Source organism: Asparagus officinalis, chromosome 1 (genome assembly GCF_001876935.1).
Source record: "Asparagus officinalis chromosome 1, Aspof.V1, whole genome shotgun sequence".
Lineage (NCBI taxonomy): Eukaryota > Viridiplantae > Streptophyta > Magnoliopsida > Asparagales > Asparagaceae > Asparagus > Asparagus officinalis.
This window is the reverse complement of record NC_033794.1, coordinates 65,766,557-65,792,634: the sequence shown is the minus strand read 5'-3', so window position 1 is coordinate 65,792,634 and position 26,078 is coordinate 65,766,557. Positions and strand designations below refer to the sequence as shown.

Genomic DNA, 26,078 nt, shown 5'->3' with positions numbered 1-26,078 from the left:
GAGTGCACGGGACAGTCGGTTCGTCGTTTCGCGGCTTCATGCGCTCGTCGGCGTCGGATAATCCTCTTAGACTCGGATAACGACGTTCATCGTTTTCTCTCTATCTCGAGCTGTGTGTGGACACCTATAGATATTTTTAGAAGCCTACAGATATCTATAGTATTGCACCCTAAAAAATTGGCAAACAAACAAGCCCCTGTTGCGGAGGCCTACGACTACCGGAGAGCATGAGGGACCGGACCACATGCAAGGGAGTGAGGTCGCAGGCTCAATTATGAAGGCTGAATTGAATTGATCGCTGAGAGCAGTGGCTTGGCTTTGATTTATATGTGGATTGTGGATCAACATCCTTCATTATATTATTGAGAGAGAGAGGACCGGGGGAGGGGGGGCATTGGCATGTGCACTGATGGCGACATATTCGACCGGAGAGGATGAGGTATTGGCATGTGCACTGGTGGCGACATATTCGACCGGACTGGGACATTATTACGTCTTGTTTGAATCCACAGAAAGAGGAATACTTTGAACAGTCCATTGAGTGTTTACTGTCCATTGACTAACAGTAAAAATAAGTTGCAAATGGTTAATCTTTGAACAGTCCATTGACTAAGGGGCTGTTTGGTTCACCAGTTTATAGAATAGGATTAGTATTTGGGGTCTGACAGTGGCAATTTGGTAATTTTTGGATTCTCTGTGAATCCTATTCTGGGGTTTGGCTCAGCCAAAAATTTGGGATTACCATATCCATAAAGTAGCTACAGTGTCGGTTTTTTATAGAAACCCAAATCGGAAGAATAGGAGCGGATTTGGGCGAGATTTCTGACAGGGAGCTTCAACGTCGATTCCGATTCCTATCTCACGAATTCGATCCCTAGATCTGGAATCGTTGTTCTTCTCCCGCCTCATCGCCCTCTTCTTCGCGCCTCTTCTCCCGCGCTTCGTCTTCTTCTACTTGGGGTTGGGGCTCCAAATCGAAACCCTAGCTTTGTTTTCCACGAGCTTGTTGGTGGGTTTCTTGCCTTCGATTCTTGGTGATCCCTTCTCGATCTTGTTCTGCTTCGAGTGTGATTGTTGGCTACGGTGTTGTGATTGACTTCGGTGGGTTTTTTGGTTGGACGTCGGCATTTTGGAACTTCATCAGCTAGGTATAAATTTTGTTTTCTTATTTTGCCTTATTTCTGCAGTTATTTGAGAAATTAATTTTAATTTTGAAACAACCAAGAAATAGAATAGGATAGCAATTTCAATGATTTAAGAGAATAATTTCATAATATTACAGTAAAACAATTCATGCGGGTGTTTGTGTACTGGATTTTGTTGTTAATGTGCAAGAATTAGGTTGTTAGATAGATAAACGACATGAAAATAGAATAGAAGTTATTTTTCTATTTTCGCTTTCTTGCACAAATCTTTCTAAAATCTAAATAAGGCCCTCAAATAATTAGTTAAAATTGCTGTGTACTGAACTTGCTGTTTTTTTTTTCTTTTATTTCCTTTTTTTTTTGTGTGTAAATTATTAGTAATCTAACCATATAGTTTGTTTGTTTTTGGGTCTATATTGCTTCTTGATAATTGTGTGAGATGGAATGCAATATTAGTTAAAATAAGTAGTCATCTTAAGCTGTAACTGTATGATAATTTTAAAACGGATGTAGATGGATATGGAAGATGAGGAAGAATTGAAGAGGATGTGTGCTAATACAGCTGTCTGCGCCGTGGTCACTTTGGTAACATGTATTTTGAGAATGCGTGCTAAGCGCAAGAGAATATCAAATTGTTCGCAGCAAGAAAGGGTCAGAAAAATATATTGTAGAGAGGTTCACTTCAGACGTGTACTGGAGGGCTATCAAGATAGCTGCCAATCTTATATTAGAATGAGACCGAGGGCCTTTTTTAAACTTGTTGAAGTAATGAAAGCAAACGGTTTATTAAAAGATACAAGACACGTTCAAGTTGAAGAACAGCTTGCTATGTTCCTGAGTATTATTGGGCACAAAACTAAAAATAGAATAATAAGAACTGAGTTCATAAGATCAAGGGAAACAGTTAGCAGGTATTTCAATAAAGTCTTGCAAGCAATGAATGAATTACGTGATCGGTACATGAAGCAAGCCCCAAAAGAAGTTCCTGAGGAGATTGCAAACAACTCAAATTATTTTCCTTACTTTAAGGTAAATTAAATACATACAACTTAATAATTTTCCAAATAAACTTTTTTTATTTAACTATGTATAATTTATAATTTTTTATAGGACTGCATTGGTTTGATAGATGGCACACACGTCGACGCGGTGTTACCTAGTGACCTAGTTGCACGGTTTAGAGGGAGAAAAGGGGTCACCCAAAACATCTTAGCAGCGTTTGTGTTTTCAGGCTGATGCTGGGGTTGTGCCTTTTGATTTCAGCTTGTGCAGCATTTGCTGCAGGTGGATTTTGGTGCTGTTTTGTTTGAGCTTGTGTATTTTTCAAGCTTTGCTGGGGTTGTGCCTTTTGATTTCAGCTTGTGCAACATTTGTACCAGTTGGGGGTTGGGGCTGTTTTGTTAAGAGCTTGTTAAACTCGTGGTTGCATTTTGTGTTGCTGTTTTGGTTTTCCTTGCCTGTGGGTTACTTGCTGTTTTGGTTTGCCTTGCCTGTGGTTTTCCTTGCACTTGATATGTGGCAATGATGATGATCAACGTTTACTGAGAATGCAACCTAACTTACATCGTTTATTATATCCAGATGAGGCAATATTTGAGATGAGATTGCAGCCTACATTGAATTGGCAATGTCTAGGCGAGGCAATTCATCCTTATAATGCAATCTGTAATAAACATGTTTAAGTTATAGGTGGGGCAATCAATGATGACAAGTTGATCTATTACTGAACCATACAATATCAATTAGAATTTGTACCCAGTTCAAACAACAGTTTTCATTACATCCTCAGTAGTTCTTGCAAGTACAGGTACATGACATGAAGTTTGAAATAATTAAAATAACACAAAAAATTGCTAAGAAAATTACAGAAATCTTCCGCACTAGTAGTTGATTTTCGACAAGTCTTAATTCTTTCTTCAGCTTCTTTGATTGCAAAATATATTTTTCTCCGTACCTATTTTCTTTGACATATTGGCTTCCTTGGTTGCTCGATGACTCTCCTCTTTCTTCAGCCCATTTGAAAAAATTACATTCTTTATTTGGGAATTTTGCACACCCCCAATAACACCTACCCTTATTTTTACCATTCTTGCACACTTTCATCGGTGTTCGGAGATGGCAGTCGCAATAAACTTCATAATCCTGCAAGCACTCTTCTGATATCATTTTCATGTCGGGACAGCAAATTGAAGACAATGTGTATTTTATAAATGCTGAAAATGAGAATGCTTGGAATAATTGTGAGGCCTCAAGGTGAATTTATAGCCACTATGGCCCTCTTCTAGCCGTTGCTACAGTGATCTGACTATGTTTTTGGAAATCTGAATTTTGAAGGCTGAAAAGAGCCGTTGCTATAGTGTTTCAAGCAATAAATTTGAATTAAGGCCTCTTCTAGCCGTTGCTACAGTGGTGTTTTAATTGGTAAAGAGGCTAGCTGTTGCTACAGTATCTATTCCCAAAAAAAGAGACTTTTTGAAGCAAACATGATATTAGGAATTGGACCAATTCTATAAAAGTGAGATTCCTAATCCTTTGGGTGAAACAAACATAGAATGCCAAAAAAATAGGATTCCATAAAACTAAAACTTGTCTATAAAAATTTTATGGATTAGGTTGGAATTCATAAATAAAATAGGATTCCTAATCCTATTCCTACCCTCTATTGAACCAAACAGCCCCTAACAGTAAACAGAACAAAAAAATAAGTTGCAACTTTACTATCACAGGTTATTTCTGCTATTAAAAGATGAAATTGTTGTATTATGATCTAACAATGTATATCCATTGGCAGAGTCAAGAATTTCCGCAAGTCCAAAAAATAATATAACACGATTTTGAACTAGGGTATAGATTTATAACTATGTATACATTGGAGTCGTTTCTATTCATGTATTTTTGTATGTCAAGAAGAGGCTTGATCCTTGATTTTTTTTCCTATGTCAAGAAGAAAATTAACTCAAATGCATTCTCTGATTCAACTGTGAATTCACATTGTCCTAAGATGAAAAAATTAAACCTATGAATTTAATTGTTAGGGGAAAAAATAAAAAATAAAAGCACTTAAATGCCTTATAGTTTCACTCACTTTGCACTTATACCCTCACTTATTTTTAATGACACCTGTATATCCTAAATTGTTTAAAATTAACTCATTAGTATTTTTTATTATGCAAATGTGAAAATTGTCATACATTGCCCAAATGTGAAAATTAGAATGAGTGTTGCAGGAGAATTGTTAGGGCAAATCTTCGCATTTGCATGACTAAGGATATTTTAAGTACAACTTTTAAGAAATTTAGAGTATTTAATTACAAGTTTTAAAAACTTTAGAGTATTTAAGTTTTGCAACGAATAAGTGAGGTTATATAAGTGTAGAATTGTTGTACCTCCTCAAGTTAAGAGTACACTAATTTAGGTATAGAGGGTAATAACCGTAATATATCTTCGGATGGTTGGAAATTTAATTTTTTTATCTATATGAGATGTGTCTACTATTGCTGAGGTCACTTCGTTCTTTTAATAAATATTTTTATGGAAAGAAAGAAAAACATATCTAAAAAGTTAATTTTTTGAATATTTGGAAGGAAGAAAAATATCCAAATGCTTTTATGACTATTGTGATACCTTCCTTCTGTATTGAACAAACGATTTCGTTTTTCTAGGAGTTTGGCAATTAGTTTGCCTTGCAAAGGTTTACATAGGCTATGATCAATATTCTTGTTTCCATCTCCATTTATTTAGAAATAAATGATATGTCAATTTAATAGCATGTTAAAAAAATGGTTGACTTAATATAAGAAATCCAAATATATTTATATAGACCTATGAGTTTATACTAATTTATATAACATGCTTGTGATAATATTCTTAATTATTCACTAATCTTTGAAGTTTTAATTTTAGTATTAACAAGAATTTATTATATTTTTAAATTAGTACTAAGTTTTCGTACATTGGAGATTGGACAAGGTTAAAGTTAGTTTTTTTGGATTAACCTCCATTAAACATTCTTTTTTTTTTGAGATAAAAACAAGGGATATACCTGTTCATTAAAAAACCAAAAGAAGTACACATTATGTAGTTACAAAATTAGGATACGAACTGTATCCAATTGTTAGAAGATAGAAAATAAAGTTTCTAAAACTAGGGATGCATAACGTTCTTCTTCCAGAGATCCATGAAGATAATCTCACTAGTACAAAACAGGACAGCCCAAACTATTGGAATCATTTGGGAAAACACAGTCCCAAACAGTTACAACAGTTTGGGTTGAAAAAAAACCATTTGGACTGAAGCCGTTAGGGAAAAGTCTACCCCAAGGGTCGCCTAAACGGTTGTAACCGTTTGGGATTTAATAAATTGCCAAACGGGTTTAACCGTTTGGCCATTTTTTTGCCCAAACGGTTGAAACTGTTTGGGCAAATTTTCGCCCAAACGATTTTAACCGTTTGGTCATATATCTGCCTAAATGGTTAAAACCGTTTGGGAAAAAAATTGGCCAAACGGTTAGACTCGTTTGGCCTGTTTAGTGTTCAAACGGTTTTAAACGTTTAGGCTGTTTATTTAATATTTTTTTAAAATTTTGGCTACTTTATTTATCTACCTGTTTATATACACATCTCCCACAATAATTACTTAATATCTCATAATGAAATCAAAATATATGTACATACACAAAAATGTCTCAAACGATGCTAAATATCCAATGTTATATATACATACACAATGATTACTCAATATACAATATCAGAGACAAAACATATACATACACAATGATTACTCAATATCTCACAATGAAAAGCATCTAATATTATATATGTGTCTCTAATATCCAAAATGTCTCAAAGTCCAAAATAAAATTAGAAGTGGCCTAATCAATCTAGTCAAGGAACAAAAGAAATTCCTCGAAGAATGTCCTCCTGGGACAAACCCGAATGCCTCAAGTCTGCAAATATCCTAACAAGATTCTCCTATGATAAACCTTGAGCACTGGAAGTAGAAGTATTAGTAGTCGAAGCAGAACGAGCAGAATGTGGTATATCGGCACCGGGCTGAGGAATTAGGGCAGGACGAGTAAAGGATTGTGGATCATTAGGAGTGGGAGCAGGACAAGCGCCCTGAGAATTAACCTATAAAGTAATAGCAATGTATGAGTATATGCGCGACTAAGTGTTGAGTCTATGCGTATGTTTATGTGTGTATAAGTATTAAATGTATGTATATTTGTGTATGCTAGTGTACATGTGTATGCGAGAGTATGTATATTAGCATATGTACCATATTGTTATTAATGCAATGCATCTGAGACCTAAGCTCCTCCCTGAGACTGTCCATCTTAGCTACCTGGGCTCTGAGACTGTTTATCTCAGCTATTAGAGCTCTAAGATCAGCAACCCACAACGTAACTCCTGATTAGAAGTGTCGATTTCTGGTATGGAGGAGGACCTCAAATAAAACCGAGTGACACCAATGCCCATGGCTCTTTCATAACCACTGTGATGCCCTTCGTGCAAGGAATCTAACATCTAGGTGAAAGAAAGTGCATCGTCCTCTGGGGTTGAATCGACCCCTGATGAGGTTGCCTTCTCGATGACCCGCTCCTACATGATACAAAGTATTCAAATATAAGTCAACAAGGCAAGATAGATATATTTAAGAAAAAATTAAAATTAAAATAGAAGTATGATTATTATTAGAATATCACAATATTCTAGCCGAAATATTCTCCCAGTAGCCGAAATATTCTCCCAGCCGATTGCCTTCCATTTTATAATTATCTATAGTTGTTAAGTTGTTATTAGCATATTCTATTATAGTCAAGTTAAGATTTGTATACCTTAATCTCCTCCTAGAATCTTGCAAAGGAGGCAATATAATTTGTATATATTAGGCTGCACACATCAATGAGAACGGCAGGAGATTACATTCTTTCATGGTATCAGAGCCTAATCTCTGATCAAAAATCTTCAGATCCAATTCGGTTGTCCTCCTCATCCGATCAGCACTCAAGTTTCTGGCATCATCCTCTCTGATCAGCATTTGAGCTCCTCTCTGATCAAAACTTGAGTTTCATCTGCCATTGCCCACTCCAATCAGATCTTGCCTTCATCATCTCTTCTCTTCCGCTTGCTAACACACCATGACTAATTCCCTTGACTCGAGCTCCTCAGGCTCGAAGCACCCTGTTTTTCACCCGGCTTTTGCCGTCTCAAACATTAACAACCACATCAAACTCACCTTGGACACCGAAAACGTGCACTACGCACATTGGACGGAATTGTTCATCAATACCGCGAAAAGCTTTGATGTGGCCGATCACATTGTCATTCCTAAAGACAGCCCTCCTGTCACTACCGATGCTCAGTGGGAGCGTTTAGATGCCATTGTAAAACAATGGATCTATAGCACCATCTCTCCAGACCTTCTCCATACAATAATAACTCCTAGAAGAAGGTAAGTGAGGGTAACAAAGACATCCGAAGGTTTTGATTTCTTTGTAGTCGGGTATGCGGTGATATAGGCGAGCAGTGGGAGTGTGATAATTGATTGTTTTGCTGGGAAGAATGTTGTGTAAATACGTTGCCATAGACAACGCGTGATGCCAGAAAGAGGGGGGGGCATTGGCGTGTAATAGGAGTGTTCGAAGAAGGTTATTAATAGTACGTATTTTGCGTTCGGCCTTGCCGTTTTGTGATGAAGTGTGAGGGCAGGATAAGCGAAAAGTAATTCCATGATCAGAGAAATACTTAGTGAACGAGTTGTTGTCATATTCTCTACCATTATCACATTGTAAGTTTTTGATGGGTCTTTCAAATTGGGTGGTGATGAATCGGTGAAAAGAGGTGAATGTTTCGAATGTTTGGGATTTGTAAGTGAGGGGATAAGTCCATAGAAAATTCGTGTAATCGTCAAGAAATAAAATATAGTAGTGATGACCCATCGTACTTTTAACAGGTGACGTCCACAAATCGCTATGTATGATGTCAAAAGGGAGAGAAGTTTGAGTTTTAGACGGGTAGAATGGAAGTTTAATATGCTTACCGAGTTCACAAGAATTGCAAATACGACTAGAATTGAGTTTATTACAAGTAATAGAATTATTTTTCTGAAGGATATGAAAAACAGGATGTCCCGGGTGTCCGAGACGGTTGTGCCATGTAGTTGCGGCAGTGAGAGCTTGAGCAGTGCGAGGAGGTGTGCTGATGGAGTGGTTGATGGGGTAGAGGTCTCCTGCGCTACTACAGCGCATCAGCTGTGTCCCCGTCTGAAGGTCCTTGACAGAGAAACCAAACGGGTCAAATTCTACAGAAACAGAGTTGTCAGTAGTAAATTTTCTGACAGAAATAAGGTTTTTAATTAGTTTAGGGGCGTGTAAAACGTTTTTAAGTGCTAGAGGAGGATGAGGGGATTTAAAGAAAGTGTTACCGAACCCGTGTATTGGAATCAAGCTGCCATTACCAACGATGATACTATTTGTCGAGCTCGAATTAAAATAGGGAGAGAGTGTACCTTGATCAGACGTCATGTGAGATGTAGCACCAGTGTCCATATACCAATCATCGTCAGGCGGAGTTAGAGAGAGAGTATGCATAGCTTCGGCCAGAGTAGTGGGTACGAACATTCCCGAAGGTTGTTCGGCTGGTTGTGATTGGGCCACAAAAGCCTGTTGTGGGCGCTGACCAAGTAATCCAGGAGCCGTAGAGCGAGGAGCCCACCCCGTGGTAGGATAAGGGCAGGGTGGTGCAGTCCACTGGTTGAAGGGAACCCAAGTCCACGATGGAGGGGGCTGAGTTGAAGAGCTTGATGCGTTGGATTTGGACGTCCAATGTGCCTTGCCACGCCCTCGTCCGCCTTGAAAACGACCTCCACGACCACCTCCACCCCTGCCTCGACCTTGGGGTGGGCGAGAGGAGGTGTGTGGTGGTGAAGAGGTGGTGGCAGCAGGGGGAGCCGAAGGACGAGAAGCAGCGACAAGGGCTGTACCTGTGGAAATGGATCTGTTTCGGCGTGTCTCTTCAAGGAGGAGCATGGATCTCGCTTTGTAGAACGAGGGGAGCGGATTGCTTTGCTCAATAATGGTGGCGACAGTGGCGTAGTCTATGGACAGGCCGGTGACTAGTTGGAGAACTAGTCGGTCATCGCTTATTTTAGTACCAACGTTAGCAAGTTGGTCAGCCAACATTTTTAGGGCTTGGCAATAAGCGGAAATGCTCTGGAATTGGTCCATATGAGTACGGGTGAATTCTTGCTCCAAAAATACCGTACGAGAGTGTTTATTGTCTTGAAAGATATCCGCTAAGCGATCCCACGTTTCCTTAGCGGTTGCACCAGGAGTTATTATTGTATGGAGAAGGTCTGGAGAGATGGTGCTATAGATCCATTGTTTTACAATGGCATCTAAACGCTCCCACTGAGCATCGGTAGTGACAGGAGGGCTGTCTTTAGGAATGACAATGTGATCGGCCACATCAAAGCTTTTGGCGGTATTGATGAACAATTCCGTCCAATGTGCGTAGTGCACGTTTTCGGTGTCCAAGGTGAGTTTGATGTGGTTGTTAATGTTTGAGACGGCAAAAGCCGGGTGAAAAACAGGGTGCTTCGAGCCTGAGGAGCTCGAGTCAAGGGAATTAGTCACGCTGCATGTGGTTATTTAAGCATAAATTCAAATCTAATGGCGAATTAGAGCGATACAAAGCTCGTCTTGTTGTTAATGGCAGGTCTCAGCAGGTTGGAATTGACTGTACTGAAACTTTTAGTCCCGTTGTCAAACCCGCCACTATTCGCACTGTGCTAAGTCTTGCTTTATCCAGAGATTGGTCTATCTATCAATTAGACGTAAAAAATGCCTTCCTCAACGGTCATCTCAATGAAACCGTCTACATGCACCAACCACCCGGTTTTCGTGATAAATCTCGGCCTGACCATGTATGCCTCTTAAAAAAATCACTCTACGGGTTAAAACAAGCCCCTCGCGCTTGGTACCAACGGTTTGCTTCTTTTGTCACCACTATTGGCTTCATACACAGTCGCACTGATGCTTCCTTGTTCATATATACAAACGGCAAAGACATGGCCTATCTTCTCCTTTACGTCGATGACATTGTCCTTGCCTCTTCTACTGAAGCCGTTCGACAGTTCATTATTAGCAAGCTGCAAAGCGAATTTTCAATGACGGATTTGGGTCCCCTTCATTATTTCTTGGGTATTGCAGTACACCGCCACTCCACAGGACTGTTTCTTTCACAAAAGAAGTATGCACAAGAAATTGTTCAACGCGCCAATCTCTCCTCCTGTAAAGCTTCACACACCCCTGTGGATACAAAGAGCAAACTAAGCGCGAATTCTGGACCACCTGTTGCCGACCCACTCTTATACCGAAGTCTTGCCGGCGCTCTACAATATCTCACTTTTACCCGCCCAGACATCTCCTATGCCGTCCAACAGATATGTCTTCATATGCATGACCCTCGTGAAGAACATTTTAGTGCTTTGAAACGTATTATTCGCTATGTTAAGGGCACCGCCGAAATGGGTCTTACCCTCTGCAAATCCACATGTTCAAAGCTCACGGCGTACACAGACGCCGACTGGGGTGGGTGCCCCGACACCCGTCGGTCCACATCAGGGTACTGCATTTTCCTTGGCGACACGCTCGTCTCTTGGTCCTCTAAACGACAACCCACAATCTCACGATCCAGTGCTGAAGCTGAATACAGGGGTGTCGCTAACGCCGTAGCTGAAAGTTGCTGGATTCGAAACCTCCTTCTCGAGCTACATAATCCGCTACAAAAGGCCACAATTGTTTACTGTGATAATATTAGTGCTATCTATTTGTCCGGAAATCCAGTCAACCATCAACGCACAAAACATATAGAAATGGATATTCATTTTGTTCGGGAAAAGGTTGCTAAAGGTCAAGTTCATGTCCTACACGTCCCCTCTCGTTATCAATATGCAGATATTTTTACCAAGGGACTCCCACGAGTATTATTCGACGAATTCAGATCCAGCCTGAGCGTACGTCCGCCTCCCGCTCCGTCTGAGGGGGTGTATTAGAATATCACAATATTCTAGCCGAAATATTCTCCCAGTAGCCGAAATATTCTCCCAGCCGATTGCCTTCCATTTTATAATTATCTATAGTTGTTAAGTTGTTATTAGCATATTCTATTATAGTCAAGTTAAGATTTGTATACCTTAATCTCCTCCTAGAATCTTGCAAAGGAGGCAATATAATTTGTATATATTAGGCTGCACACATCAATGAGAACGGCAGGAGATTACATTCTTTCAATTATAGCCTAAAATCAGTTAATTAAATTTTTATCCAGAACATCTATTCAAGGGGATTTCGATCCATATTTGAATTATATACACTTTTTGCAGGTCTCGATGACAAAAGAGTAGCTACACTTAGGGATGAACCATCGTCTTTCACAGGTCTCGACCCATCTTTAAATTTTATACATATTTTAAAGGATCTTTGAAATTTATACAATTTTTACAGGTTTGATACACAATGTGACAACCTGATGAAATTTGAATTCAAATATTCAAGCTAATCAGAATACTTCAACAGAAATGCCTGTGCGTCTAAGTCACTTAAACAGTACATATAGCTCATTCCTAGTCTTAGATTGTTGTGGTATCGAACTAAGGTCCTAATCATTCTATTCAAGCTCCCAAAGGATTCATTACGTACAAGATGTAATGTGTATATATGTGCTAATAAACTGAGATCAAATATAATCTTTATGGTGCTAACTTCAAGTTGATATCATTAATGGATTAAAACAGGGCATATAAATCATTCATTGTAAATAAATAATAAATATAAGACTGGAGACAGTCAGCTTGTTTTAATAATTAGAGATTTGTTATAGACTATACGTATGAGACTTGCATGCTTACAAGATGAACTGAATATGGACACTCCATAAAAGGATAAGCTCTCTCACTAACTTAGAAATGGAAGCACATAATTCTTAATTAGAACTGAATATAGACACTCCATAAAAGGACAAGCTCTCTCACAAACCAGAAAAGTGAAAGCACATAATCCTTTATTAGAGGCCTCAATATAACATGTCTTAAGGATTATGGATATCTAAAACCACATATTATGGTCTCAAATTTACGTGACATCTTCACATTTAAAGAGTTGACCATAGAGTGTGTAGACATAATTGGTCACTAATAGAGATATTTCAACTAATATCCTACCCTCTTTCCTTCTTACAGCAAAGGCTTCATGATTTCCAGCAAAATGTTCATGGGCTTCATTATCTCCTTCCATAACATTTCCAGCAATAGGGCATATAATATGTTCTCATTTTCATAAAATTTAAGGACAACATGAATATTAAGTGATCTTCATGTTGGATTTTTTGGTCAAAACAGCTTTTCAAAAATGAGTTTTTAAACTATATATATATTAACTACAAGTACTTTTCATAAATGCTTAGTAGCCTAGTGGAAACTTTATGTTTTGGTATTTCAAAAGGTCCCTTGTTCGAGGCTTGCCACCGGCAAGCCCAGAAGTGTTTTATTTGAATTAATCCCTCATAAGTTGTCGTGGGTCGTGGGTCGTGGGCCGGGGGCCGGGGGCCAATGGGCCGGGGATTGGGGTTAATCGGGCTGAGGCGCTAAGTGACGCTTTGTTAGACGTACTTTGCACTTCACACGGAGGCATCGGCGCCACGTTGGCTACCACGAAGGTCGCCTCGCAGGCTGCTTCGCAGCATGCAGACGAGCTACGTATTCGCATGAGGGTGACCCTAGCGTTCTCGTAGTTTGACAAGGTTCGCTCGTTCGACGAGGTTCATCTGTCATACGAGGTTTGCCTATTTGACGAGGTTCGCTCGATCGACGAGGTTCGTCTGTCATACGAGGTTCGCCTGTTTGACGATGTTAACTCGTTCGACGAGTTTCGTCTGTAATACGAGGTTCGCCTGTTTGACGACGTTCGTTTGTCAAACGATGTTTGTCTGATCTGCTGAGTCATGACCCTCACGTTTCGTAGCAACGCATCCATTGATTGCCTCGTATTCTAGAGTTTATGCATGCAACAGTTACAACAACAATTAGAGCAATTTAATGTATTGATGTTATAATCTTAATTGCCATTGAGAATTGTAACAGTCACATTAATTGCTAATGACTCTTGAGCTGGCCTTAGAGGCCTATAAATAGCGCCCTTGGGCAGCTCTTGGTGGTAGCTGGAAACTCTCTCGCGATCGTGGAATATGAACGTCAGTATATAATACGAACGTCGGAATACCCACGCGAGCTTGGAATACGAACGTCAGATTAACGTTGTTGTTGTGCTGTTGCTGTAGTAACTGTGCCCGTAGGAACCCGGAAACCGAAAGGTTTTGAACCATAAGGTTCTGAGATCGAGGAGATCTTTTGCCTTAACCGAAAGGTCTTATAGATCGAGGAGATCTTTACAGTACTGGGTTGGTACACACCAGAGTACTGTACTACTATTCCTGAAAGCAGTTTGGTATTGGGATCCTTATACCGGAGTAGGCCAAATATTGCTTTAAGCACAGTGTTTCACAAATGCACAGCAGTTAATTGAAAAGCTTAAAATAACAGCACATCATCATTCACTGTTTAATTCTAGATTTAACAATAATTTCTATCAATCTTAAAATAATATTTCAGATCTACTAATGGATCCTGCGAGGACTCTTGGAGTAGACTGTCTCAAGTTAGAAAACTTTGATGGATCTAATTTCAACAGATGACTGTATGGTTTTGCCTCAAGTCAAAGAGCTCGAAAAGCTTGTTATGAAGCTGAAGGATGAAAAGATCAGTCTTTGTCAAACCTTCATTTCTGGTGCAATTGTCAACAAGCTTCCTCCATCTTGGATTTCGTTTTCCACGGACATTCGAAGAAGAAAAAGACAGGTGACTTTATCTGATTTGAAGAGGTTCATTCGGATCGAGAACGAGATTCGGACTCGCACAAAGAATGAGCTCCTAGCTAAGCAGAAGGCGTTTGCTAACATGGTGGCTATTAATTCTGAGAAGGGTACTAGTTCTTCTAAGAAAAAGAATTCTTTTAACAAAAAGAAGAATCATAATCCGAAGAACCTAAATGTTCAGAAGAAAGATTTCAAGAAGAGCGGCAAATGCTTTAATTATGGGAAACAAGGACATTTTGCCAAAGACTACAAAGCACCAAAGAAGAGAACAGTACACAATGTTAATCAACTTGATAATTGTGTGGCTATGCTCTTTCAGGTGACAACTCCTAACAAAGTCTCTGGTTGGTGGTTAGATACAGGTGCTAACTATCATGTCTGCTCCAATAGATATTTGTTCTCTTCCTATGTTGCTGCCAAAGAGAACGTATCAATGGCTGATCGTTCTGTGGTCCTTGTTCTTGGAACTGGGACTTTGGTGCTGACTCTTTCTTCAGGAAAGACTCTCACATTGAAGGATGTAAAACATGTTCCTTCAATTGCCAAAAACTTAGTCTCTGGAAGCCTATTGTGTGATGCCGGTATGAGGTTAGATTTTTAAGGAGGAAAGGTTGTGTTATCTTTTAAGAAAATGTATTTTAGCAATGCATATCGTACTGATAGCATGTATAAAATTAGTACTATTGTACCCAACTCAGTTGTAAATGAAGTATCCTCTTCTACTTACTCATCTGTATTATGGTACAATAGGTTAGGACATGTAAATTATAGAAAGTTATCTAGCATGGAGAAGTTAGGATTACTTCCGAAATGTGGGGGTAACAAACCTGATAAGTGTGAAGTCTGTACGCAAGTAAAACTGATAAGGAAGCCATTTTCAATTGTCACAAGGAGCACCAACCTATTGGATCTAATTCACTCAAATACTTGTGATTTTAAGAGCTTCATCACTCGAGACGGCATGAAGTACTTCATCACCTTCATTGATGACTACTCTCGCTTCTACCACGTCTACCTGCTGAAATCTAAAGATGAAGCCTTCAACAAGTTTGTCGAGTTTCGGACTCGAGTGGAGAAGCAACTTAGACTTCAGGTGAAAAGACTCAGGAGTGACAGAGGAGGGGAGTACTGATCTAAGGAGTCGGAGGCATACTTCAAGGAGCATGGAATCATTATTGAAACTACTACTTCGTATTCTCCACAATCTAATGGAACTGCAGAAAGGAAGAATCGCAAATTGACCGAGATGGTGAATTCGATGCTAATTACATCCGATCTAACTACATGCTATTGGGGAGAGGCTTTGCTAATGGAAAACTGGATTTTGGAACAAAGTACCGTATTCCAAAACTAATAGTACTCCTCATCAGTTATGGTTGGGATATCTAGATCCTTTAGATAGTCTCAAAGTGTGGTGGTGTCTCGCATATGTTCGAGTTCCAGATATCAGAAGGCCTAAGCTCGGACCAAAGGCAAACATATGTGTGTTTCTTGGCTTTGCTGAAGATAGTGATGCTTGCAGGTTCCTTGACCTTGGAACCAACTCCATCATTGAAGCTTGGGATGCAGATCTCTTTGAGGATAAGTTTATCAAAGATAAATGATTATTGCTCAAAGATATAGCAGAGAATGCTAGTACGTCAGACGCACCAGAGGAGCCAGTTTCACGAGAAACTGAAAGTGTCAGTGATGAAGGAGTTACTGAACCATCTTTCAAACGTATTAGAAGACAGAAAGTTTTAGAGATGACTTCATCACCTATAATGTGGAAGGAGACCCACAAACTTTCTAAGAGTAATGTGGTCAACAGACGTTCTTCTGTGAAAAGAAGCTATAGATGATGAGATGGATTCATTGATCCAAAATCACACGTGGGAGCTGGTGAATGTACCTGCATGTTGGGCGACGCGGAGACGCCACGTGGTGCGAGTGCAGCGATGGCTAAGGGATCTTGGGTCTTTGAACCGAGGGTCCCGCGAACGGCTCTGGAGGAGGAGGATTTCCTGCGCCTGCTTGGAGAGGCGGATCTGGAGGAGGAGGAAGAGAGGTACTCAAAGAAGCTATAGATGATGAGATGGATTCATTGATCCAAAATCACACGTGGGAGCTGGTGAATGTACCTAAAGGTGCTAGGCCAATCAGTTGCAAGTGGATCTTTAAATAGAAGCTTCGTCCTGATGGTACTATTGAGAAGTATAAAGCAAGACTGGTGGCAAAAAGATTCTCTCAGAGAGAAGGAATAGACTTTTTTGACATCTATGCACCAGTTTGCAGGATCACTACCATCAGAGTGCTTATCGCATTGTTTTCGGGGAAAGTTGCTGTTTTCATTGCTTTGAATCTGTTACAACTTTAAACGTTACAACAAGAATCGATAAAAAAAAGTCGGTCTTTTTATAAGACCTCCTCGTGCAACAAAACAAAAATTACAACTTTATCGAAAATAAACACGGATCCCGTTTTGGTGCGGTCTCGCTTGCGTGGGTCTTTGGCCTGTGACGGGGATGTTGATATCCGTGGACCACCGGGGCAATCAGATCTGTTCCGGATAAATCGGACAGAGTTTCGTCGATCCGCGTGAGATCTAGAAACTTCTGATCCAGAAATATCGGACAGAGCTTCGTCGATCCGCGTGAGATCTAGAAGCTATAAGCGTCTATCTCGGCTAAAGCGAGATATGAGCTCTTCTTAGTATTAACGCCAAGGGCTAATACTAAGGATAGGACGGGGAATGGGTGATGAAGACTGATGCGGACCTCTCCTCCTCGGTTGAAGCGCTCGATCACTCTTTGCTGCAGCAGGGCTTCGCCAAGGCTCTCCAAAAATCCTCCCCTCAAAAGCAAGGGGTAAGGGGTCTATTTATAGGCATTTGAGAGTGTGTAGGGGGGGTCTAGGGGGGTCTAGGGGGCCTAGACACCCCCTGGTGTCTCGGCCATGGCCGAGACACCCTTGGGGTGTCTAGGCTTTTCCTAGACACCCCCGGGGTATTTCGACTTGTCGGGACTCCGTTTAGGTGTATTTTGTTGTCTCCCCGTAGATTCTTCGTCCGAACTTGGATTTGAGTGATTCTGGGTACGTTGGATGCTTGACGAAGAGTTCGATTCGCTCTGGTGGTTGGATTATCTGTAGAGTGGTCGAGGTACGAAGGGCGTTGTCCTTTTTGTGAACAGTGCCGGGTTCCCGATTGGTCCGAGTCTTCGTTGTTCCGAAATCCTATCAGCTCACATAGCTCATCGATTCACTTCAGTTATTCGTCGACGTCGATTAGACTCCTGTGGCTTGGATAATGACGTTCATTGTCGCTCTTTAACATTGAACCGTTCGTGGAGACCTATAGGTAATTTTCGATGCCTACAGATACCCCCTCCAAAGTGTTCCGGACTCGTTTCTTTTATAGAAGAGGCTGGAATACTTTGGATGTGATTGGTCTGACCTTTAGTCGGTGTAAGGACCTGTGGTTAGCTTCAACTCTTGGCACTTTCGATTTTCGATCTATCCGATGCTTTGACGAATAGCCGAAGTTCTTCCAGCACTGCGTTTATCACTTGGCCGTCGTTGGAGTCTCGAGTTTGCAGCTGATGGATTGAGTTTGGCTCGTGTCATTGAGTTGACTTTGAACTACCTCCGCCACATTGTGCTGGCTTAGGGTTTCGGACCACCGCGTGTTGACTTTTTGTCGCAACGCGTTGACCGGCGTTGACCTAGGGTTACGCGTTGACCGGCGTTGACCCTTAGGGTTTTGAATCGTCATACGTTGACTTTTGTCGCAAGAATCGTCGAACGTTGATTGGTGTGGATTTTCATCCTCGAACGTTAACTTTGTCGCGACGCGTTGACTGGCGTTGACCTAGGGTTACGCGTTGACCGGCGTCTACCCTAGGGTTTTGAATCGTCATACATTGACTTTTGTCGCAATGCGTTGACTGGCGTTGACCTAGGGTTACGCGTTGACCGGCGTTGACCCTTAGGGTTTCGAATCGTCGAACGTTGATTGGTGTCGATTTTGATCAAAACATCCAATAACCGACGAAAGCGGGCGTATTCGGGTCTGAAATGGGCGTATAAGGACAAAACGGGACTCAAAACACCCGGGGGTGTCTCGCCCTTGGCCGAGACACCTTGGGGTGTCTCGGCCAAAGCCGAGACACCCTAGGGTGTCTCGGTTTTGGGGCCGAGACACCCCCCTCTCCCCTCTTTTTTTTTTCTTTTTCCCCCTTTTGTTTGTTTCCCTTTCCCTTGTTTTGGTCTCATTACTTCTTTTCTTTTCCCCCTCTTTTAATTCAAAGTTCAAAAGAGATTCTCCTTCTTCTTCCTCTCTTCTCCCTCCAAGCAAGCTTTCTTCATTGATTTTCTTTTGAGCACCCATCAACCCATAAGAAATTTCGAATTTTTGGTGGACACCCATTGGCCGAAATTGACCTCTTCCAATTAGGGTCTCTTACTCTTCCTTCAAGCTCGGATCTTGGCCCTTGGAACTAGGGTTCTCACACCTCTTGATTTGGGTAAGCTCCTCTTCACCATCCTCTATTTTTTCGATAAAGATTACATCTTTATACTTGTAATAGGCAAGGGATTGTGTATGCACCATATTTTGGGGGGTTTTGTGCAAAAGAGGCAATATGGCCGAAATTTTGGAGGGCTTATTTGCAAAATAGGGGCTGAAAATCGTGGGGGTTTTATGCAAAATTGGAACTAAAATTTTGGGGTCGGATTTATGTCCATTTGGTGAAACATTGTGAGGGGTGCTTTTTTGCAAGAGGATCAAAGAGTTATTTGAGGGATTAATTTGCAAAACAGCCCATAAATGTTTTAGAGGGCTTATTTGCAAAAGGTGAGCGAATTTAGTGCTGACATCTAATGAGTTTTGACCGCGAACTCATGATCAAAATTTTGATAAAGGCATGTGGAGACCAAACCAAGATTTTGTAGAGGGGCTTTTATGCAAAATTGGCTAAATTCTGCAAAAGGGTTTATTTGCAAACTTTAACCAAAATTGTGGGGTACCGGGGTGTTATATGATCGAATGTGATGATCATGACCCGGATCACGCGTGTCCTTGACCCGAATCTGGCCTTGAACACGGGGGGGTATTTTGGGTATTTCACCAAAATTCACCGCGAAAATGACAATCATTGTTTCGCATGCACGAAATTTGTAGGTTTAACTAGACTTCAATTATGAAATCCTATTTATGTATAGGATTTTAATTAAAGTTCTCAATTTCCCTTTTAAATTTCGTGTATTCATATTTTAGATTGTACCTGACTTGTTGCTTTTCGTTGCAGATTGGCAATGTCTCCGCGTCGATCTCGACCCCGTAGGAGTCGTTCTCATTCTCAGCATAGTGAGGAAGAGGTTCCCGCGACATCTTCCCCCGCGGCCTCATTCTTCGGGGGTGAGAATTTATGCAGATTTTTCTTCGTGCATCCCTGATTGACCTCTTTGCGGGTCATGAAGGAAGAACCGACACCCTCCTTTGTGGGGGTTAAGGTTTCAGACTTGTCTTGCTTAGCCAATTCAAGTCTTCTGGTATATCGGGGCAATTTTGTGCCATCCTACACCTTATAGTTCGGTGTATGTTACCACGTGATTCACGTGATGATGCATACCGTTCTTCCAGTGTAGGACGCTCAAAATCGTCACTCCAATTATTCCGTGGATGAGCTTATCATTCTTCTTATGAATTTTCTGACTCCACCCTTGCGCTTTATTGCAGTGGAATTTCCCGCGGGTAGCCTTCCTCCTCACGCCAACACCGGTTGTAGTCGGGAGGTCTTCTCTTCAGCTTCCCTTAGGCAGGCTGTTAGCCCACTTCCTCGGTTCGATAGAGATCGCTTAGACGACTCTTGTCGCTTGATACGGGAAGGAGGGCGCCATTGTTTGCGCCAGCTTATCACAGATGCCTCTTTCACCGCCGATTCTACCTCCACTCAGGCACCACAAGACCCCCGGCTCTAACGGGTATCATGACGTTCGTGGTCTTCGACCCGGGATTATGGGCCTTGAAACTGCACCCCCAGGCGAGGTGTCAGCAGCTGCCTCTACTGTGAGTAACCGTCTGGAGTATTTTCCCTCGAACCAGCAGCTGGAGTGCATGAAGAAAGATACTCCCGACATGTATGACACTCTCTGGGATCTTACCTGTCATTATCACACCTCCTTGGTTCAGACTTCCCCTCAAGCGAAGAGGAAGAGGCATGTCAGCTTGAAGCAGTTTGCCTGCTATTTGTTCCAGAACTTGGAGGGTAACTCCGACGAGCCCATTCATGCGTTAGATATATTGGTCCCTTCTGCGGTTAATGAGTTGCTGGACTATTGCCAGTGCTGAGGGAGCTTTTCTCGCGGGGACCAAGTTTCGCTCTTTTCTCCGCCGTGCACAGAAGTCCATTGGGCCCCGGACTCTATTAGCAGGCTATCTTGCCCTTTGGTTGAAGAAGTGTGTTGTCCCGCACCAGCCTTCAGATGCTCTACCCATCGAGGTGCTCTTCCCTGCAGTTCAGCTAGCCTACGGGAGAGAGCTTTCCCTGCTCCCAGCAATGGTTGCTAGCATCCATTGCGGGCTCAGGGGTCTAGTCAGCAGTTTCACACATATGGGCTCTGCACCATCAGCTGAGCTTGTCTGATGGCGTGGCTCGTTCTTCACCGTCCCGACTTGATGTCGGCACCCAGCGTTGTTGACATCCCTGTCCCCTTCATGCAATATCCATTGTGGGCTCAGGGGTCTGGTCAGCAGTTTCACACATATGGGCTCTGCACCATCAGCTGAGCTTGTTTGTCCGAAGGTTGAGCTCCCTTACGCATATCTGATGGCGTGGCTCGTTCTTCACCGTCCTGACTTGATGTCGGCGCCCAGCGTTGTTGATGTCCCCGTTCCTTTCATGCAGCGAGAACAAGTTTAGTGATGTTCAGCAAGAGCTTCGAGTCCGTAAGAGCTGGGAATTCTTTAAGTGTTTCCCTCACTTTTCAGGTCGCTACGGCGACGTGCTGATTGACGAGGAGAAACCTAGAAGTGATCGGACCGTTCTCGACGCTGGTTGCTTCCGGTGGTTAGTGAACATCCGTGTAGGATATCTTGTCCTTCGGGTGAAGAATCAGTGCTACATAGAGCCTTATCTTCCTTGCCGCTTTGCTCGCCAGTTCGGTTACGACCAACTGTATGTTGGGAATCCGAGCCGTAGCCTTCAGGTTGAGGGAGGATTGATTGATGGCGTACGAGCGTGGCTATGGACGATGGTGGGATGTACTGGAGCTCGCTTTGCTCTTCCTTCGTATAGGCGTAAGCCACTGATCACTTTCCTCAGCTGCAAGTGGTTGCTTTCTGCCTATGAGTCCATCAGCGTGAAGAGCCTCTCAGAGTTGCAGTCCGAGTATGCAGTCCGGGCTGCTATGGTGGCGATTCGCAAGGCTGAGCTTGCTCGGAAGCGGAAAAAAGGGCATGCCAAATCTCTTCTCACAGACGAAGAAGAGCTCCTCCCTACGGATGATGATGATGAGACCTCCGAGGAAGAGTGTGTGGATGCAGATACCGGCAGAGGGGATCTCGATACCGGTTTGTCTTGTCTCTTTTAATTTTCCTTTTCCATAAATGACAGCTATTTTTCATTGAAATGGCTATTGTCACTTTAGGTAGGACAGCCGATGATCCTGAGCCACCAGCTCCTACACACGTTGAAACGTGTGATAGGCCTACGCATGTTCGACCCGTTGGCCCTCGGAGGGTGGGTGCTCCGAAGAGGAAGAAGACCGCCCATAAGCCCCATGACGGTCAGCGTCCCTATGGAGTGGACTTAGGGAGCACCGCCGATGGAGGGGGAGGTAACATTCAATTGCTCTTGCTTCAAGGTTGTTTACCTTTTGGGGATTTGTGACCATGTTTTGTGCTTCAGGTTTCTTCGAGGAGGGCGAACTCCCACCGGGTTCGGCGTCCCCTGGCGTTGACAACATGGATTGCTTTGTGCAACAAATGTGCGACGCTTTTCACGATGGGTCTTTGGGCATCGACCTTAACATCGATCTTGAGCAGATAAGTAATGTCGAGCCCACAATCCCTTATTCAGGTATATCCGCATCCAATGTCATTTTCCTTATGTAAGGTGAAGGAAGATTTCTCGTTTGAGCTTTCCTCATCCTTCAACATTTGGGTTACCCTGCAGATGTTGCGATGGAGGGGCCAAGCTTCTCGAAGCCGGATGCCGGCTTATTAGCTGACATGCTGGCTGAGCAGACTTCCAGAGGGACCGAGAGACCATTCTTCGGGAACGATTCATCTACCGGTATATATCTGATTTTCTCCCTCTTGCCCGATATTTCATATGACTAATGAATGATTGATTATCGCAGCGTCTACCATTGGAGTTAGCCCGGTATCTATCCCTGGCATATCCAGTTTGCCTCAGAGCGACGGGCTTGCAGGTATGTATACGATTCAGGGATATTGTACTTTCCTATGTTTATCTGTCTTTTGACTAATGAGTGCAATCATAGGACCAGCCGCTAGGACTGATTCTCATATGACTCCTGACATCCCTCAAATGCCCGCGGATAATGGATCTACAGGTATGCAGATCCCAATTCTTCTTATTCGTCTAAATTTTCATTTTGACTAATAAGAGAGTGTCATCATAGGACCAGCAGCTTGGGCCGATACTCTTATGACTCTTGGCATTCCGGCTGCATCTGAGGACATGGGGATTGCAGGTATGTATACGACCTTCTTATCCCGATTCTCCTTACTTGTCCAAATTTCCATTTGGTTAACATAGGAATGTCACTGTAGGACCAGGCGTTCAGCCTGATACTGCTACAGTCCCCGGGGTTGAAAGTCCTCATAGCAGTGGTGCCTCCCCGTCTCTGCCGAGTGGTGCGAGCAATCTGTCTGCAGGGGCTGACGTACCCTCTTCTGCTGCTGTCCCGGAGCCTGTCGGCTCTCAACCCGATGGGACATCCGTTGGCGTCGGTATGTTCGGAACCTGCCTTTTGACTTTCCTTTCCATATTCGATAGTTCACTGAGCTTCCAAGTTGTTGCTTGTAGGATCTCGATCTTCTTTGCACGAGCGTGTCCGTAGCCTTTTGGCCGATACTGATCCTGACGGAGAGGCTTTCCGTACGGACCTCAGCTTCTTCACCGCCTGGTATAATGGCTTGATCGAGAAGCTTCTCCACCGAGGAGGCGGCTTCGATCAGTTCCGGCGTTCCTTCTCTCGCCACATGACGATGATGAGGGAAGAAGGATACCCGGAACTGGCTGATTCCTTCACTGCTGATTTCGCTGCCCTGGAGTCAGAGATACGAGAGTTGAAGGAACTGGAGGTTACCGGGGCTTCTTCTTTCGTATCCTCTGAGTTAGAGCATAGGATGGAGCAGTGGCGTGAACTGAGATCTTCCGTCGGGCGTGAGCTTCAGTCACGCGAGAGCTCCCTTGCGCATCTAATGGCTAACATGGCGAGGATGGATAGGGAGAAAGCTGAGTTACTCCGTTCCTTGGACTCGAATCGCGAGGAAGCGACTAGGTTGAAGGAGGCCTTGAAGCGTGCCGAGGAATCCGCCGTTCTTATCGCAGATGACTTGATCGGACTAGAGCGTTCCCGTGACCAGGTACTCGAGGAGTTCGGATCCACTCAGGAGGGATTGATGAAGTTGAAGAGTGAAGCTGCGGAGATCTTGAGCTGTTCTGAGGAATCTGCCCGAGCAGATCTGCAGGCGGGACTTGAGCAGAGTTATGCAGATAGACTTTTTAGCTTAAAGTCTCATATTCTTAGCCGTCAGTTGCCTTCGGGCTAATGAGCTCTTTGTTGTATGCTTTTGACTTGACCTATTAATAGAAACTCCACATTTGCTTCTTTCTTGTGATTTGTCTGCATTTCTTCTGAATGACAGATTTTATGGGATTTTTGGCAAACCCCCAGCCATCAACGGGTTTGATATGCCTTTACCGATCACCGTTTGAATCGGGCTAGCATGTGGATTGTCTAGATCCGTCCCACATGTAACGTTGTGCTAAGAAAATTGCTTTTCTTAGATTTGATGCTATGACTTTGAATACATAGACTTCGTCTTTCTTACGGGAATAGACTACCCGGCAACGCGTGTTAGGCATTGACTTTGGGGTTTTTGGCAAACCCCCAGCCTTCAACGGGTTTGATATGCCTTTACCGATTACCGTTTGAATCGGGCTAGCATGCGGATTGTCGAAATCCGTTCCGCATGTAACGTTGTGCTAAAGGAATGAACTCCCTTAGACTTAATGCTACGACTTTGAATACGTAGACTTTGCCCTTGTTACGGGAATAGGCTACCCGGCAACACGTGTTAGGTGTTGACTTATCCCTACTTAGGATTCGGGATAAAATTCCCCATGCACCAAGTGCGCGGATTGGAAGTTGAAAGTTGTGTCAAAATAGGAGAGGAAGAATTTTATATTCTATCTCCCGATGCTGAAGAGGAAGAATTTTATATTCTATCTACAGCTGGAAAGGAAACTCGAGGTGGGATATCCACCCCCAGAATCCGGAAGGATGAACTGGGAGCGGGATCTCCACTCCGAGCATCCGGAATGATGAACTGGGAGTGGGATCTCCACTCCGAGCATCGGAAAGGTCCGAGGAGAGGAAGAATTTTATATTCTATCTCCCGGTGCTAAAGAGGAAGAATTTTATATTCTATCTTCAGCTGGAAAAGAAACTCGAGGTGGGATTCTCCACCCCCAGTATCTGGAAGGATGAACTGGGAATGGGATCTCCACTCCGAGCACCCGGAATGATGAACTGGGAGTGGGGTCGCCACTCCGAGCATCGGAAAGGTCCGAGGAGAGGAAGAATTTTATATTCTATCTCCCGGTGCTAAAGAGGAAGAATTTTATATTCTATCTTCAGCTGGAAAAGAAACTCGAGGTGGGATTCTCCACCCCCAGTATCTGGAAGGATGAACTGGGAGTGGGATCTCCACTCCGAGCATCGGAAAGGTCCGAGGAGAGGAAGAATTTTATATTCTATCTCCCGGTGCTAAAGAGGAAGAATTTTATATTCTATCTTCAGCTGGAAAAGAAACTCGAGGTGGGATTCTCCACCCCCAGTATCTGGAAGGATGAACTGGGAATGGGATCTCCACTCCGAGCACCCGGAATGATGAACTGGGAGTGGGGTCGCCACTCCGAGCATCGGAAAGGTCCGAGGAGAGGAAGAATTTTATATTCTATCTCCCGGTGCTAAAGAGGAAGAATTTTATATTCTATCTTCAGCTGGAAAAGAAACTCGAGGTGGGATTCTCCACCCCCAGTATCTGGAAGGATGAACTGGGAATGGGATCTCCACTCCGAGCACCCGGAATGATGAACTGGGAGTGGGGTCGCCACTCCGAGCATCGGAAAGGTCCGAGGAGAGGAAGAATTTTATATTCTATCTCCCGGTGCTAAAGAGGAAGAATTTTATATTCTATCTTCAGCTGGAAAAGAAACTCGAGGTGGGATTCTCCACCCCCAGTATCTGGAAGGATGAACTGGGAATGGGATCTCCACTCCGAGCACCCGGAATGATGAACTGGGAGTGGGGTCGCCACTCCGAGCATCGGAAAGGTCCGAGGAGAGGAAGAATTTTATATTCTATCTCCCGGTGCTAAAGAGGAAGAATTTTATATTCTATCTTCAGCTGGAAAAGAAACTCGAGGTGGGATTCTCCACCCCCAGTATCTGGAAGGATGAACTGGGAATGGGATCTCCACTCCGAGCACCCGGAATGATGAACTGGGAGTGGGGTCGCCACTCCGAGCATCGGAAAGGTCCGAGGAGAGGAAGAATTTTATATTCTATCTCCCGGTGCTAAAGAGGAAGAATTTTATATTCTATCTTCAGCTGGAAAAGAAACTCGAGGTGGGATTCTCCACCCCCAGTATCTGGAAGGATGAACTGGGAATGGGATCTCCACTCCGAGCACCCGGAATGATGAACTGGGAGTGGGGTCGCCACTCCGAGCATCGGAAAGGTCCGAGGAGAGGAAGAATTTTATA

General features: G+C 43.0%; 1 long non-coding RNA gene across 1 annotated transcript; it reads left to right on the top strand.

Moving 5' to 3' along the window:
• LOC109842689 lies at window positions 22,312-22,739 on the top strand. Its single transcript, XR_002247347.1, has 4 exons — window positions 22,312-22,350; window positions 22,418-22,489; window positions 22,562-22,633; window positions 22,703-22,739. It is a non-coding gene; the product is annotated as an uncharacterized LOC109842689 (long non-coding RNA).